At 43.8% G+C, this 17,634-nt stretch overlaps 1 protein-coding gene across 2 annotated transcripts in view; it reads right to left on the bottom strand.

Moving 5' to 3' along the window:
* LOC122790862 (protein mono-ADP-ribosyltransferase PARP14-like) overlaps window positions 1–17,634 on the bottom strand; it is a 1,931,416-nt gene that overhangs the window by 223,834 nt on the left and 1,689,948 nt on the right. The gene's annotated exons all lie outside the window — the stretch shown is intronic.

Here is a 17,634-nt window from a genome sequence, read left to right as displayed (position 1 = left end):
AAAGGCTGGTAAAACAAAAGCTTTAACTGGCTATTCGGATGAATTATTACAATTACAAAAAAGTCAAGAGTCTGAAATGAAAAAAAAAAGCCTGGTTGAGTATGAAGCTTCTCAAGAAGATCTGTTTCAAAAATAGCAGTTAGAAGACAGAGCATGCAGAAAAAAATGAGAATTTCTGCTGTTATAGAGAAATAAATAGAAACAGATTGCATTAATGTTATGAAAATACACATAAGCAAGTGGGCTGGTGTTCCACATCAGGATTTGTTAAGTGAGAGAACTCACTATGTATATGATCCAATTTTTGCCATGAGGAAGAAGCCAAAACTTATAAAAGATGTACTCATACTAGCAGATAGAGTTGCTCCTGACAAAATCATAGCATTAGGAAAAAATATAAAAAATTGGCAAAAGCAGTGTGTAGAAGTGATTATTCCCTGTACATCAAGCAGAAGACAAACAAGTTAATCCAGCAGTCAGGGAATGTTAAGAGGAAAGTATGAGATTTAAGCTGCTGTAAGCTGTTTTCAAATATGTTTTTTCTGGAGAATCAAAGATACTTTTGGATGCAAAACAAAATACGGAGGAAATTAAAAGTTTAGCCAACAAAAAGTAAGCTAGTAAAATAGAAGGGGGGGGGGGGTTCTGCTTCTCAACGTCTGAAAATAACAAAGCCAATACAGAGACTCCGCCAGTGAAATATTAGATATTATTTCAAAGGAAAATGTGTGACAGAAACATGCATAGGAGCTGATTATAAACAAAACCAGGAATATGTCAGACTTGGTTTATTGACTGGTGTCCCATATGGACAGGCTTGGGAAGAAGATCAGCAATCCTGTGAAATTAATGACTAAATTGGAGGCTGTAAACATTAATTTTATTACATTTTGGAAAAGATACATGAAATCTGGCTTTGTAATAAGTAGTTGAAGAATGCTATAAGGTAAGAAAGGATGGTCAGAAGCAAGTTATGTGTAGACTTAAGGTGATACTTTCACCTGTTTTTATATATGTGGACATGTCATTCGTTTAGGCTACATACAATTTATTAGGCAAGCAAACAGGCTTGAAAAGTAAGATAAAATGAAAGTCATGGAAGATGCTAGGTCTTTTCTTATATTTGCAAAGCCATTAGCTATTTTTTCATTAGCAAAGGCTTCCAGTGGAAGAAAAGACATCTACATGTGCAAGAAATTAATCACAGCAGTATGTTCTGAGTAAAATTTACAAAGATTCTTTCAAGCATCTGCAAAGTCAATTACTACTTTTACTTGGAGATGAGAAATCTCTAAGTGAAAACAATCATGAAAGGCCTCAACAGTCTGCTGAGTGAAGCGTATAAGCAGCTCAGTGAAAAATACAATAGTTTTAAAGTGTGGGATGTGAATAAGTTATACACGTAGTTGATTTCCCAGCAGTCTTAGTACTTCCAATAGTAATGTGCAATTTGGTTTAGCAATGCACAGATTCGGTTTATTTATTTAAAGTTAGTCCGTGAACTTTTTTCTTAGGGCTAAAAGTTAAAGTTTTCTGAAAGAATGCAAGCTGTTTTTCACATCTGGGAGGAGAATAGAGATTTAAGTGGGAATGCAAGCTGTAACATATGCTTTAGCATGGGTAACATTCATTTTAGATTAGGTACTGCCTGTGGGTTGAACTGGGGCAATTGCACTTACCTGGAGGGGTAAACATTTTTTTGAAAATGCACATAGTTCTGTGTACTTGTTTTTTATTAAAACTGGACAGGGGTTCTATAAATCTGTTTAGTTTTCTGAGTGTTTTCACTGAAGTAAAAAGTCTTGAAAAACTGTAGCATAGGATCAAATGAAGATGAGAAAAAGCAACTACATCAGAAATTATAGTCAGCTGCCTGTCGGGTGCCAGGATCCGCCACATAATGCATGCACTCAAGTCACTCCACAACAAGTACAAATACGACTCTTTTATTGTCCATGCTGGAGTGAATTACTTGAGATGTACCTCCCTGGACTACATGAAAAGAGACATGGAAGAGCTCTCGGATCATGTGGCCCAGGCAGGTATGACCCTAGCCCTGAGTAGCATCCTGCCTTCGCCCAGAATGATACCACAGTATAAGGACAAAATGACTGACTTCAACAATTGGCTAAGCTTCTGGTGTCATTCAAAGGGGATCCAGTATATGTCTGCCTGGGAAGACATGATCGACAAACCATGATGCTTTGACAGAGATGGTCTGCACCTGTCCCCCCTGGGATTCAAGTTACTGGCTAAAGCTCTTGCCACCCCTATAGTGCCTTTTTTAGGTAAGGTTCAAAGGACAAAACCACCACCGTAACAGATACAAGCATGCAAAATCTGAAGATAATGCTACTCAATGCTAGAAGTCTAAACCTCAAAATGCACTCTCTTGAGGCACTCCTAAAAATGGAGAACATTGATATCTGTGCAGTAACTGAGACTTGGTTCAAGGCTCCAGATAGCACCCCTGCAATACCAGACTACAACTCTTACCATACGTTTCGGCCACAAAACCAAGACCGAAACACTAAAGGTGGAGGAGTGTCCATATTCACCAAGGATATTCACAGCTCCAAGCTAGTTGCCCAACACAATGCATATGAAATTCTCCAGGTGCAATTGACACTAGGTAAGACTTCAATCCAAACTGTAGCTTGCTACAGATCCCCCACCATGCCCCAAGATTCTCACTACACCTTTCTAAACATACTGGAAAATATTAAGATACAACCAAACACCCTAATACTGGGTGATTTAAACTGCCCTGGCATTAACTGGGAAAACTACTCGGGTACCAACTCCTTTTCCCAACGGTTCTTGGAATTCATAAATTCCAATGCCCTGGATCAACTAATCCATTGTCCCACCAGGGGCTCCAATATCCTAGACCTAGTCATTACCAACATGGGAGACAGATGCTCCACACCAGTGGTCACCCCCTCATTGTTCAGGTCTGACCATAAGCAAATCACCCTTGACATCCACATCCCACCCCCCCCAGTAAGGAAACCTCCTTAAAAAACTTCTCCAAAGCCAACTTCATGCTACTGAAGTCAGAAGTGGCACACGTCATGACACCCATGCAGATGGGATCTGAAAGTTCGACTGCAGAATCCTACACTAAGACACTGTACGAGCACATCCCCTCGTGCATGAATCGTGCCATCCCAAATAGAACCAAGATGTTCTACTCCAAAAAAAGGAAACCAATCTGGTGGTCCCCTGCTATAAACAAACTATACAACAGAAGGACCCTTGAACAAAAGACAAAACGCTGATAATCTTTTGTTCAAGGGTGCTTTTGTTGAACTTTACGCTGGTTCTATTTGGTTACGGAGTCATACAACAGAAGGAAGAAACTGTTGCCGAAAAGAGGAAAATCTCAAGATGCAAAAAACTCCCTCACTAGCCTCAGTAAGAAGCTGAGATCCCTCATAAAATCCTCAAAAGCTAGTTACAAAAATAAAATTGCCAAAGATTCCAAAGACAACAACAAGGCATTCTATAGTCATGTCATGTCAAGAATCTAAATGGCAATGTTCAGATCTGCTCTGAGCTTCAACAGAATGGCATTAAATATGCTGATTCCAAGGATATTGACAATATCCTGGCAGACTGATTTAGTGCCAACTTCACCTCCCTCTCACCCCCTAAAGGGCCCATCTCAATACCAAAAGATTCCCAAATTCCGGTAATCATGGCCACACAGGTAGAAACCGCACTCTCCATAGCTAAGAATACAGCATCCATGGGACCAGATGACATCCCAGGCTGTGTACTACATGAACTACAAAATGAACTGGCACCTCACCTAAGTGTCATGTTTAATCATAGCCTCACCTCAGGCTTTGTGCCCACTGAGTGGCGCACAGCTACAGTTATCCCACTCCACAAGGGGGGATCCACCTTGGATCCCGGGAACTATTGTCCCATCAGTCTGATGAGCCTGATCTGCAAGGGCATGGAACGCATTATCATGGAACTTACAAACAAAGACATTGGCAACCTTCAAACACTGGACCCCACCCAGTTTGGGTTTGTGAAGGGCCGATCTTGTCTCCTGAACCTGACTGACTTCTTTGAATCAGTCTCCAGAGCTGTGGACAAGGGTAAGGTGGTCCACACAGCCTATCTGGACCTTGCCAAGGCCTTCGACACCACCCCCCACTCTGGAATCATAGATAAACTTACTAAGCTGGGCATAAATCCCTACGTCACTCGATGGGTTGCCAATTGGCTTACTGACAGAACCCAGACTGTAAATGTAGCCGACTCCAAATACAGCTCCAGACAAGTGACAAGTGGAGTACATCAGGGTTCAGGCCTGGGACCACTCTTGTTTGGCATCTACTTCTCTGAAGTACAGGCCAACACTAAGGGACTCTGGCTAACAAAGTTCGCAGATGACTGCAAACTGGGAGCTATTACTGAATCTCCAAATGATGTGGATATTCTACAAAAGGGCCTTACAGAAACAGATGCCTGGTGCCAGAACCATGGGCTCAAGCTTAATGCCAAGAAATGTATAGTTATCCCCTTTGGAAAAAAAACATGTACCCATGAATTACCACATAGGTGGCAGTACACTGAACATTGAAAGTGTGATGAGAGACTTAGGGACACAAGTGGACAGTGGTCTCACTTTCGATAACCACATCGCCACAACAGTCAGGAAATCCTTCTATGTGGCACACCTCATCACTAAGGGCTTTTCATCCAGAAAAAAGGAGGTCATTGTCACACTACACTCATCCCTTATTAGACCCATTATAGAGTATAATGCCCAGTTTTATTACCAAGAAATGTAAACAGCAGGTATAGAAAAAAATGCAAAAAGTACTGAAATTATCTTAAGACCTGTAATGGCAATGTTGCAGAAAACACATTTGGATAGAAATACGCATGTGAATTTGACAAAGCAAGGATTTCGAGATGGACCTTGGTAGAATGACAGAGACAAATGAGGGGAAGCAAAGGTGCTGGTTACCAGAGGGGGTCCAGTAATAACAGAGGATGAGAATGAGGGTTAGTGGTGGTGGTGGAGAGGATTGTGCTGGCTTGTGTTTGTTTTCCACCTGGGGCTGCTGTTGTGGAGTTTGGGAGAATTTTGGGAGAGGTGAATGGCTTTCAGTGGGGAATGTTGTTTGGGGTAATGATTAGAACCTGATTTACAATACTGAGAATTCATTGGCGAACCTAGAAGGGAAAAATATAACAAAATATAGTAGATTTCTGAAGAAATGTTTAAAAATATTTGGCACAGAAGACATCAATTCAGTAGAAGGAACTCAAAATTTACATACTACTCTCCAAACTACACGAACTGGGCTCGACTGAATAGAAATTATATCTGTCAGGAACATATGTACTTAATTGAAAGTTCTAACACCCATCCAATAACTATTTCAATCATGCACCAATAAAAACTATGATAAGGATGCATGACAAAGTAAAAATAAAACATTGTTGCTGGTGCCTTCCCAGTGAACTGTAAAAGAGAAAGGAAAGTACAGAAATAAACTTATCATAAGAGTAGACGTTCAAATGATCACTGCTCCAGTAGCATTAGCTATATGGGTTACATCCTAAATAGCATATAACAGGCATCTTCCAGAGCTTAATAACACCTTCCACGTGCCCAAACCATTGACAGCTTAAGCAGAGCAGAAGAAAAACAATGATTTGGGCATCAAACCATCAGAGGTTTCTTGCCAACTGAAAGAGGGAGGTTAAAGTCCTGAAAAAGGTCTGTGTTTCATATGTAAAACTCCCAAGTCCTCACCCTGACATCGAAAGAGTTGCTATTACAGCAGTAATCATTTGAACATCTACTGTTACGCTAAGCTTATTTACACAACTCTACTATATTCAGCATTTGATCACTGCTGCAGAAGTCTTAAATATATGGGAAGACTACCATAGTTTATAATGACTAGGAGGAGGAAGGATGCGGGTGAAGTAGTCTGTGGTGATGGTGAATGATCTGAGGAAAGCCTGTTCTACACCAAGAACATAAATCTAGTTTGTTGTGCTTTGTAAAGGTATGTACAGAGAAATATGTTGCTGCTGCTAGAATACTTCTAGAATCCACCCCTTTCTAGGACATTCAAGTGGCATAGAAGGATAAAGCTCTAACTCCGGGCCAGGGTTGATTTGGCAGGGAGGCATGAGTGTTACCAGCCTTGGTGGGCTGGCAGTTCTGAGGACATCACCTATGACAATTCCTGGTGGAGGGTGAGGATGTCCTTACTGAGAAGATAGATCTAAAGGGGGGGTGGGGATAGAGTGGGGACATGGTTGCACTGCTGTGGAGATGGGAAGAAATGCTGCATGTCCACACTGTCTTACATGTAACCATGAGAACCATGTGAAGTTTGGAAATAACAGGGTATATCATAAAGGAAACCTTCCCTGGAGGATGTTAATAGACAGACGTCCAGTATGTCCTTATGATCTGCTGGCCCCAGCCCTGTCAAAGCATGTTCTAGGAGACAGGAGGTGGCTGAAAGATCCAGCAGTGGATGTGGAACACTAGGTAGGGAGCCATGATACAGAAAGGAGAAATAGCTCCCCAAAAAACGGAATCCACACCTTTCCAAAAAGCCACTGATGATGCCAAGGCCCTGGTAAACTGTGCTTTGACTATGCCGGGAAGTGACATGTGGTGGGTACAACAGAAATAAACAACATGGAACAACCATATAGAGATAACCTGCTTTGACACATGTCCTGTTTTCCTTACCATCATATGAAATGAAGAGTTCATTAGATTTTTTGAAGGTTTTAGTTCTGTCAAGATAATATCTGAGTTGTCTGGACATCTACAGTGTAAATAATCCTTTCCCCCTTTCTAATTAGGTTCTGAAAAGAAGACAGGAAGATGGATACCTTGGCTCACAGCAAACACAGATATCACTTTAGGTATAAATGCAGGATAAGTTTTCAAGGAAACCCCATCTTCACCTCTCCATCCCTGAAGCCTCAGTCATCCAATACCAGATGACTCCACTATCATCTGCTCAGCCTCCTGCCCCTCCAAACTTCTACTTAATACCCAAACAGCCTTCTCCAAAATTGAATCATGGATGCAATCGCATCACTTGGCCCTAAATGCCAACAAAACAAAGCTAATGATATTTACTCCCACTAAAACTTCCCAGTTCCACAAAGTCCAATTTTCCATCAAAAGTCACAATAACACCCCTCCTGAAATCGTTTCTAGTACCAAACTACTTGGCATTACCATCGATGAAAACCTAAAATTCGACTCCCACATCCTCTCAGCAATCAAAAAACTAACCAGAAAATCGGCCTTCTCTACAGACACAACTACTACCTTACTCCATCTTCCCGTCATACCCTTGCATCTACCTTCCTTCTCCCCTCTCTCTTGTACGGTGCTCCCCTATTCTCCAACCTACAACTCGGACTCCGTGCTAAACTTGAGGCCTGTTGCAACAAAATCTACAAATTTTCAACCAATTCTAAGAACTCTTCCCATCACTGTCACTCCCTACACACCCTAAACTGGCTAGAACTCCACAACCACCTAAAGTACCTACAACTTACAACAGCCCACAAACTCATCTTTAAACCAGCAGAATGCCCCTCTCTTGCTAAATCTCTAACACCCTACACACCTACCCGTACCCTGAGATCCAGAGGCCAAAACCTCCTGCATGTACACAAACCCATCCACCCAACTGGTAAACTACTACTATCCCACACTATAGCCAAACTATGGAACAATCTCCCCACACCACTACGTAATATACCTAACCACAACAATTTCAAATCCATGCTTCTCTCCCATCTCTCCTCCAAATGGGAATGTCCTTCACATGCTCCCACCTAAAACTCCCACACTACTAACTCCACACCTAAATCATCATTTCTTTGCCTACTTTAACTTAATTAAGAGATCTTGCTCAGAACACCTTTTCATAAATCTTTTCCATGCATGCCTCTGGCCTACCTTACTCATTTTCTCAAACTTTCATTGTTTGTTTTTCTTATCCATTGTACCCATAATATTGTTTTCCTCTGTAATATTGTTAATTTGTCTCTATTTGTATGTATTTGTATGTCTGTTTGGGGCTTTTCCCCTTGGGTCTCCACTGAAAAAGGGTAATTTTTACCCAGCTGGACCAACCCGGTTAACAAATGCAAAATAAATAAATGAGATAATGCTGACCCACCATGAGGGCTTGCGGATCATGAATTCTTCTTGCAGAGTCAAGAGTAATCAAGAAAACTGTTTTCCATGTCATGAACCTGAAATCAGCATGATGACCTAGTTCAAAGGATGTGAGTTAACTTCTCAAACAAATTAAGATCCAAAGGAGGAGTCACGTGTTTTCTAGGTGGCTAGGTATGTATTAGTCCTTTCAAAAACAGTGAAGTGGGATCCACGGGCAGACATGCTGAAATGATTGCCAAATTAACCTTGGTCAAAAAGTAGTAAAGGTCAGAGGATAATAACTCACAAAAATATTGTAGAACCAGAGAAATACTAACTCTTGTGAACATTTACAACTGCCAACAAATCTTTTATGTTTATGTGTTTTGGTCTACCATTTTTGCTCTAAAGACTCTGCACTTTTATCCTGTTAGATACCAGTCACCAAACACAATCTGTGGTGTCTGTACTTGCATTTACAAACTCTAGGCATACATTTAGACAAATAAAATGTTTTCCTGTGGAAGAAAAGTTCTTCAAGCTGTGGTAGTTAGCAGATTCCAGACAAACAGTGCTGTATGATGGAGTAAGACAAGGCTTTTCGAAGATATCTTGAAACCCCATTCTAGGAAGGAGACTTCTGACTCAAGTGTAAGATTCCTGGCACTTTGAAAAAGAGTCTGAAAAGATAAGCAAGTTGTCTAAATAAGAAAAAAATGTGAATACCTTGCAGCCTGCAACAGGATAACTCTGGGGTCTCAAACTTTGTGAACACCCCTGGACAAGTAGATAACCCAAAAGGTAATGTAGAGAACTGAACATACAAAACCTTAAGAAATGTTTGAAATTTAAGGCTATAGCAATGTGATGATAAGTTATCACTTAAATCTAGAGTTACTAAGAAACTTAAAGGGGGAATCAGAGGAAACAGGTCATGAAGAGGTAACATTTTGATTTTTGGAACCTTCACCAAATGCTTTAGAAAGGAAATATCTTAAGACTGGTCTCCATGTCTCTACGAGACTTCTTTTTTTAGTACCAGAAACATTCCTGAATAAAAACCTTTTCCTGTAAGAAAAAGAAGAACCGCTTCTATTACCAAATGCTGAATGACAAGACAAAAAAAAGTAGTTTATCTGGTGGATGATGAGGAACTCACTGAAAAGGAGGGAGAGATTTCCATTACCATCTGTGTCTCTGCTGTTCTACTTGTTACCCTCTCAGAAATCATTCGTCTGAGACCATCTGTTGCCAAGCAGATAAACTGAGTGAGAGATCTTGAGGGAGACTTAAAGGCTTGCCAGGGTGGAAAGGTGTGTGGGGTTGTTACTCGCTGTAGATAGTCATTCAAACTTGTTGGAATGTGCTTGCTTCTGGGAGCTCCGCCTTTTTTCTTGAAGCTCCCTTACCATTGTTTTTGAAAGTCTGTTTGCCAGAGACTTGCTATGCCTGCATATTTATACTTTTTCTAATGGTGCAGGGGCAGGTACTGATAGAACATTTAATACACTTGGAGAAGGAAGGCTGAATAATCTCAGTAACCCCCTGGATCACTTTTCCTCTCTCACCACACTTTTTCAAGACTTCAGGAGCAGATGGTTCAAAAGCGACGTCTCTATCTCAAGGAGAATTCAAAATTCAAAATTACAACTTTAACATCCTCAGGCAAATTTTGCACACAACTGCGGTGGTGGTGCTGCGGTAGCATTGTCACCTCATAGCAAGACGTTGTCCCGTTCTATTCTCAGCTAGACAGTCTTCTGTGTGGAGGCATACGTTGAAGGTTGTGCGTCAGGGCTGGTAACCCGGTACGTAAAAATCCACTACAAATCATTAGCGGACCGGAGTTCCGCTGTGGCGACCACTAACCGGGAAAAGCCGAAAGACACAAACAAACAAACCATGCAAACCTTCTCATAACAGTTCCAGTAGCTGCAGCCCTGGAAGAGGCATCAGTTGAATCGAAGCATACTTTAAAGTGTGTTTGTTTATTTCAGACACATAAGCAATAAAAGTATTCATACAATATTTTTCATCAAAAGAAGAAAAAATATAATGTTTCTCATATTCTCAAATGATGTGTGCATGTGAGCTTGACAATTCAATATTCAAAAATAAGCATGGCAAAAGTATATGTTTTTCCAAAAATCTATCACAGGCTTTCTCTTACTTATTGGCAGGGCTTAGCATTTACAAAATGTTTAGCAGCAGCAGGATTTGGAAAGGAAATCACTGCAGGGTCAGAACTGGAATTAGAAAATAAACATTTGTAAGACTGAGGCACTTTATGCATATCTGCTTTTCTAGGGACAACAGTTGGCTGTCAGGCATAAATAAAAAATTATAAAATATCCACCAAAGCTAGAAGTACAGGAGGAACAGAACAGCATTCAGGAAATTCCAGTTAAAACAAATAAAAATTTCCAAGGATACTGGAATATCATTATATTCCCACTGAAACACGTGGTTCATTCGGGATATAGTTACAGAAAAAGAAAATTCTTCAAAGGAATTATCAGAAGACTAGCAGACGTTGTTCCCTCAAAATAATTTCTCTCTTATACTGGAAATCTCCAGAAAATTAAGAATTCCTGTTTTTTTTATTCCAGTAAAACCAAATGAGAAGGACCAATCAAGATCCCTAATTAAATGCTTAGCTAATTCCAATGAAACATTCCTGTCTAAAGTTTCTGAAACAAGGGAAGATAAATATTTTACCACTCTGCTTCTTTTTAACAGGAATTTCAACAGAAGCAGACTGACACCTTTCAGATATAGCAGTCCTGGGGTCAGGCATCCCAGTCCAGCTAGGCAGACAGACATTCCCTGCTCCTTCTTCCAAGACAGACAAGAATGTTTCTCCTTTGCCTGGTTATGGCATTCCAAAAGCTGCAGAGGATGTATCTAACCCCCCCATCCACGGAGGCTGAAGGGGCTACACCAGATGGAGCCAAGGTAGAAGAATGATCTAAGGAACCAGAAATGGCCACAGCAGTTATGCACCTGCCACTGAGGCAAATCTGTAGCCAGCCAAAGGGACTAAGGCTGTTTGGAAACTCTTCTTTTTCTGGTTGGAGGAAGGAAGAACCAAGGAACTGGTAAGATGTTCCACTGTGAAGACAAAAAAGAAGCTTAATGTCAGGGTAAAACTGACAGCAACAGTAGGTAAACAAGTAAGTAAAAAGAAACTGTTTTTTCCACAGTGAAAAGCACAATATATACTTTTACCTCAGTGCCTAAAAGTAATTTAATAAATGTTTTATATAGAAAATCAAAAATAAAACAACAGTTTTAACGAGTTTTTATCAGAAAGTTCCTCTTCACTGTTAAAAGTGAGTAAAGGTAACATGACAACAAATTTTCTGATCTTAAAATAAGTAATTTTTAGAGAAAAAGATATGTTTCTGCAAAAAAATTAAAACCTGGAGGGTTTTTCGCCCCAAGGAATATATATATTAGCCCAGCAATATAGAAACGTTAGCCAACCAATTGATGCTTGAAAGCCAGGAAGAGGACTGCTCCTTGGCAGCAGGAACGCTCTCAAGGTTTGATGCCTAAGCCACTGATTTTCTTCAGCTCAGCCCAAGCTCTCAGTGGTTCGGGATGTGGAGGGTGCCCTTAATCTTTGGAAGCTGACCAGCTGTTATATCCTATGCAGGATGTAAACCATACAGCTAAGGCTACTTCAGTTATGAACAAATGATGATCATCTTAAGAAATGGGAATGAAAATGGAGTTTAAAACATGGTGGGGATAAGACAGAAAGAGATATGGAAAAAAACAAAGAGGAATTATTTAGAGGAGTTGACAAATGTTAAGAGCATTGCAGACTAACTTCAATCTCACAGAACAAGAAGGGCAGCAACTACAAAGTGCTAAAGGGAAAATATGGGAGCATCTGGATAATATGCAATAGTTCAGTCAAGTTGCTGTTAAAAAAGAATTTATGTACTCACATAACATTCCATCTAAGTAGTTGTACTTCATTTGTCTTGAACCTGTGGGAATACGGATCTGTACAGGATCCGTGCCGGCAAAGCTTACTAGCATGAGCTCCAGACTCCCCCCCTTACCCATAATACACCTCCCTTGCCTTCCATCCCCAGATCGAGTTTGCTGAACTTACACTTATAACCTGACCTGATAACATACTTGTGACCTATACTGCAGCCCGTAGGCTGACCATGCGCCAAAGGTCTGGGGAAAGGAGGGAGGGATGGCTGAAGACAAATGAAGTGCAACTACTAAGATGGAATGTTATGGTGAGTACATAACTTCTTTATCTGAAGTAGTTTACTTCAATTGATCTTCAACCTGTGGGACAGAGTCGCCAGCTACTAAACTCCTGGGTGGCCCTCATGGAAGGATATTCCTGAGCACTGCGGAGCCAAAGGATGCTCTACTTCTTGATGTCAAATCCAATTTATAATGGGAGATAAACGTATGAGATGAGGACCAAGTATCTGCCAAGCAAATGTCATCTAAAGACACCCTAGACCAGAAAGCTGCAGATGTAGCCCAAAAAGGGTCTATAAAACGAAACAAACAATTGATCAGATTTACGAAAAATTTTTGTCCTGTGTAAATAGAATCATAACTGTCTGTGAACATCCAACATGTGTATTTTTATATTCCATTTTGTTGGTAAAATTGGGAAAGAACACAGGCAAATTTACAGTCTAACTGATATTGACTGGTGATGCCACTTTAGGAAGAAAGGATGGACTGGTGCGAAGGGAAACTCTATCTTTATGAAAAATCATGTACAGGAATTTTATGGACAAGGCCTGCAATTCCGAGACCCTCCTAGCAGAGGTAATAGTGACCAGAAAAGTTGTTTCCCATGATAGAAATTTTAGATCAACAGTAGCGGCAGGCTCGAAAGGTGGAGCGAGAGCTGGAAGAACCATACTAAGGTCCCACGGGGGGACAGGATCTTTGACCGGGAGGTGTAGCAAAAAGGCGCCTTTGCTGAAGGCTTTACACAGTCTAGAAGATGCCAAGGATGCAAAATTCTCACCTACATGAAAATGAGAAATGGCAGCCAACTGAACTTTAACAGTAGAAGAACTAGCTCCGTGCTGGAAAATATCAGCTAGGAAATCAAGAACAGCAGAAATAGGAGCCGTGAAAGGATCTAAACTCCTCTGAGAGGCCCAAAAAGAAAAATGTTTCCACTTGCTGTGATAAACCTTTCTGGTTGAAGACTTATGAGCAGCTATCAAAACAGACTTAATTAAGGAGGAAAGTTCTGGAGTCCTAGAATCACGGGAACTGGAGCAGCCAAGCCGTGAGCTTCAGGCTGTCCAGATTCGATGAGACATCCCCGATGGGTGTGAAATCAGATCCTGAAAGGGATCTAGGATCCAAGGTGGAGCCAGAAGGTGAGAGACCAAAGGAAGGGAAACCATACCTGGTGAGGCCAGAATGGGGCAATGAGGATCACCTTGCTCCCCAGTAGACAAGCTTTCTGCAGAAACCTCGGGATGAGAGGGACTGGAGGGTAAGCATACAGAAGACCAGGAGGCCAAGCATGAACTAGAGTGTCTCTGGGGGACACCCCCGGCGGGAGGTTCAGAGCAAAAAACCTGCTGCACTTCACACTGGAAGGAGATGTGAAGAGATTGCAGCAAGGTTGACCCCACTTGCTGAAGATCTGTTCTGCTACTGATGGATTCAGGGACCACTCGTAAGGCATCAAAATGGTCTGACTTAGCCTGTCTGCTAGAATGTTGGACCATACCGGAATATGCGTTGCGATAAGAAAGTGACCAGTGGAGATCACCAATTCCCACACTCTCATGGCTTTGCGACAAAGGGGATAAGATATGGTCCCTCCCTGTTTGTTGATGTACTAGACTACCAACATATTGCCTGATTGAATAGCAATCGTCACCAGAGGAAGAAAGGCATGAAGGGCCTGTAACGCTAGAAGGACTGCCCTTATCTCTAGGACACTGATATGCAAACTGGTCTCCATGGGGTACCACTGGCCTTGGACTGTCCTGCCCAAACAATGACCCCTCCACCCGAGTTGGGAGCATCCGTGGTCACTGTGGCTTGGGCTGGGGCTGGAACGAAGGGTCGTCCCTCCAAAATGTCTGAAAAGTTCATCCACCATATGAGGGACGACCGACGCACTTGACTTAGGTGGATAGGATAGGTTAGTGGTAAATCCAACAGGGATCACTGAACCGCCAAAGTCCACTGAAGAATCCGCATGTGTAGTCGGGCACATGAAAGGAGAATTATGGTCGCCGCCATCGAGCCTAAGGCCCTCAATACGGATTCCGCTGTCGGGAAATGAGAATGGTAAATTAGGGAGACATGCATCCTGAGGTTTTGAACTCTCTCCAAGGTCAGGAACACTTTGCACTGGAGTGTGTCTATCCTCGCACCAATGTAGCCTATCACCTGTACAGGCTCTAGTAGAGATTTGGATGTGCTGATTGTGATACCCAAACTCAGAGCAAGTGTCAGAAAGTAGTCCCTGGTTTGGGAAAGTAGACACCTGGTGGGAGCAGTGAAGAGCCAATCATCCAGGTACGGACAGACCTGAATCCCCTGAAGCCTCAGGTGAGCTGCTACCATTGCCATCACTTTGGTAAACACCCTGGGGGCTGTGGTGAGACCAAAGGGTAGGGCTTGGAATTGGTAATGATTGGCCCCTAGCCGGAAGAGGAGGAACCTCCTGGAGCTTCTGTGCATCTTTATGTGATAGTAAGCATCCTGGAGATCTAACGAGCACATCCAGTCGCTCTCTTGCAGGTACAGCATGATGGACTGTAGTGTGACCATCCGGAACTTTTCTTTGGCCACTGAGAGGTTCAGGGTAGAGAGGTCCAGAATGGGCCATATGTCCCCCATTTTCTTTGGCACCAAAAAGAACCTGGAGTAAAAGCCCGATCTGGACTGATCTGGGGGGACAGTTTTGATGGCTCGTTTTCCTACCAGCTTGGAAATTTCCTGTGCTGCTGCCTCCCTTTGCATGGGTGGGAAATCTAGGATGTATTTGGGAGGCGTTGAACCCACGAAGGGGATAGAATATCCTCTGGATATGATTTGCGGCACCCAGTGGTCCATTGTTATGGACTCACAAGCCACTGGGTGCAAGGACAATCATCCCCCGACTGCCTCCAGAGTAGAGCAGTCGGGCAACCCCTGAGGGATGCTGCCCGGGTCTGTCCGAGAAAGGTTCTCGAAACCCAAAGTTTCACGGACCCCCTCGGCCTCTAGGCCAACGTCTATTCTGTCCCCCTCTGCCTCTGGGGAAGAAGACCCCTGAGTGTCCCGGGAATACTGAGACGTCTGGAACCACATCTTCTTTTGCTCTCTCTGGTTCTGGGAAAAGGACCTTTGAGGGTTAGAGAAACGGATCCCGATGGCAGACAGCCTTGATGGTCTTACCTAACACAGTCGAGCCATCATAAGGGGCACTGGCAAAGAATGCCTTAAAGGGTTCTGTAAACTGGCACAACCTGAGCCAGGCATTATGCCTCATGGACATGCCAGACCCAGCCACTCTAGCTGCTCCTTCCATTGCATGGGAGAGGAGTCACATGGACGTATTCTATACTGCTCTCAAAGTGGCCATTTTCACGGAGAACAAAGCCTTGTCCTCTTGCGTTATGGACTTGGGTGAAGACTCCTCCAGTTCCTTCACCAGGTTGCTTTGGAGTCTTGTGACATGGGCCAAGTAGTTCAGCGCCCTTATTGAAAAGGTAGCTGAAGCATACACCCGCTTCCCTAGCTGGTCCATCATCTGAGACTCTCGGTCAGGAGGGTTGACCATTTGTGGTTGCTGCTACCACCATGGTGTCCATAGGGGAGCCCTTGTTCCAGGAAGGCCTGTCTATAGGGGGACTCAAAACCTTATCTGGGTGCTTGGGGACTGGCTCCACGGTATCAGGTTCCTTCCAGGCACACAAGGTGATCAAATCCACTAAAGGATCCACGGGGGGGGGGGGGTGAACAACACCCAGGACGTAGACAGGCCCGTGCCAAAGGCCTCCAGAAACACACATAAACACAGACTCATCAGAGGAGGGCTTGGGGGCAGACCAACCTCCCCGCTGGTGCAGGATCTCCATGATGTCCCCAAAGGAGACATCGGTGGGAGGTGACCTTGGGGAGCCGTCCCCCTCATCTAAGTCTGTGTCCTCGGTTAGGGACTCAGGGGAGTCCAAGTGCCTCCTCTTACACGTATGCTTGCAAAGCACATCTCCCGTGGGGCTCTCCAGGGAGTGCTCGTAAGGCATCTGTTCCTCTGGGGGAAGTGTCTGGGGCCCTTTGGGCACGGGCTGTCCCTCTGGTAAAATGACGGGGACACTAGACAGCGCTGAGGGGGTCTGGGTGGTCAGGAGCCACGATCCAATGGAGAGGACCCGTTCTACCACATCGAATGCTGAAGGAGAGCAGACCTCCTGTGAAGCCATTAAGGAGGCTGGTCTCCCCAGGTCCGATGCAAGAATCGGAGCCGGACCCGAAGTGGCCAGAGCTCCAAGAGAGGAAACCTGGACCAACAACGTCGGAGCCGATGGTAAAGGTTCCACTCCCTCAGACCCGACCCCCAGACTCCGGCTCCGAGAGTGGCTCGGATCCGAACTGGTCGAATCCAAGATGCTCCAGGCAGCTGCCGGCATCGGGACGTGAGGACTGTCGGTGCTGACTCTCCGACCAAGGCCAACCTCAGATCCGAGAACTCCGAAGCCAAAGGTCGGATTGGGAAAGAAGTAATAGGCTGAAAAAAGGGAAGCAAGCTGCCCCCTCCTGAGGGGGGGGGGGGCTGGCAAGACCCCCATCTGGATCTGTGTATGGATAAAGCGCCTCATCATCTTATCCAGATCCATGTCCGAGAGAGAACGGGTCGACTGAGACAAGGCCACAGACTCCGTCCTGGCTGCTTGGGGAGCTGAGGCTCGGGAGACTGGGCATGCCTCCTCTGGCTCCGGGGAGAACCTAGGAGATCGGAGCCGAGGGAAGTCACGGATCCGAGCAGACTTGTTTGGTGACGAGAGGTCCAGTGGCCTCTTCCTCTTCTCCTTTGTCCTTGACTCTCTCTCCCCCGCTCTCTACCCCTCCTCTGCTCCACTACCACAGGCTTAAAAGTGGGAGTTTGAGTCCCAGCCTGGGAGGGAGGGGAGGCCAGAGGCACAGAAGCAGGAGAGGTAGTCATGGCAGCCGCAGTGACTGAAGCTGAGGACGAGGAGGGAGGATCAGTGGCATGAAGAAGCCCCTTTTGGGCCAACTTGGCCTTTCTGTCCTTCAAAGCTCGGGGGTTGAACTCCACACAAATGGAACAGTCAACATTGAGGTGGGCAACACCTAAACACCATACACACACGGTGTGGCCATCCACTGGGAAGAGCTTATGGCCACACTCTGTGCATCGCTTAAAAATAAGCTTTACAGCCATACGTAAGAAGAAAGAGGAAACAAACAAAAACTTTCTT

This window comes from Protopterus annectens, chromosome 16.part0 (assembly GCF_019279795.1).
Source record: "Protopterus annectens isolate FY-2018-M chromosome 16.part0, PAN1.0, whole genome shotgun sequence".
In the NCBI taxonomy this organism is placed as follows: domain Eukaryota; kingdom Metazoa; phylum Chordata; order Ceratodontiformes; family Protopteridae; genus Protopterus; species Protopterus annectens.
The sequence above is the reverse complement of the archived record's forward strand: the minus strand, read 5'-3'. Positions and strand labels throughout refer to the sequence as shown.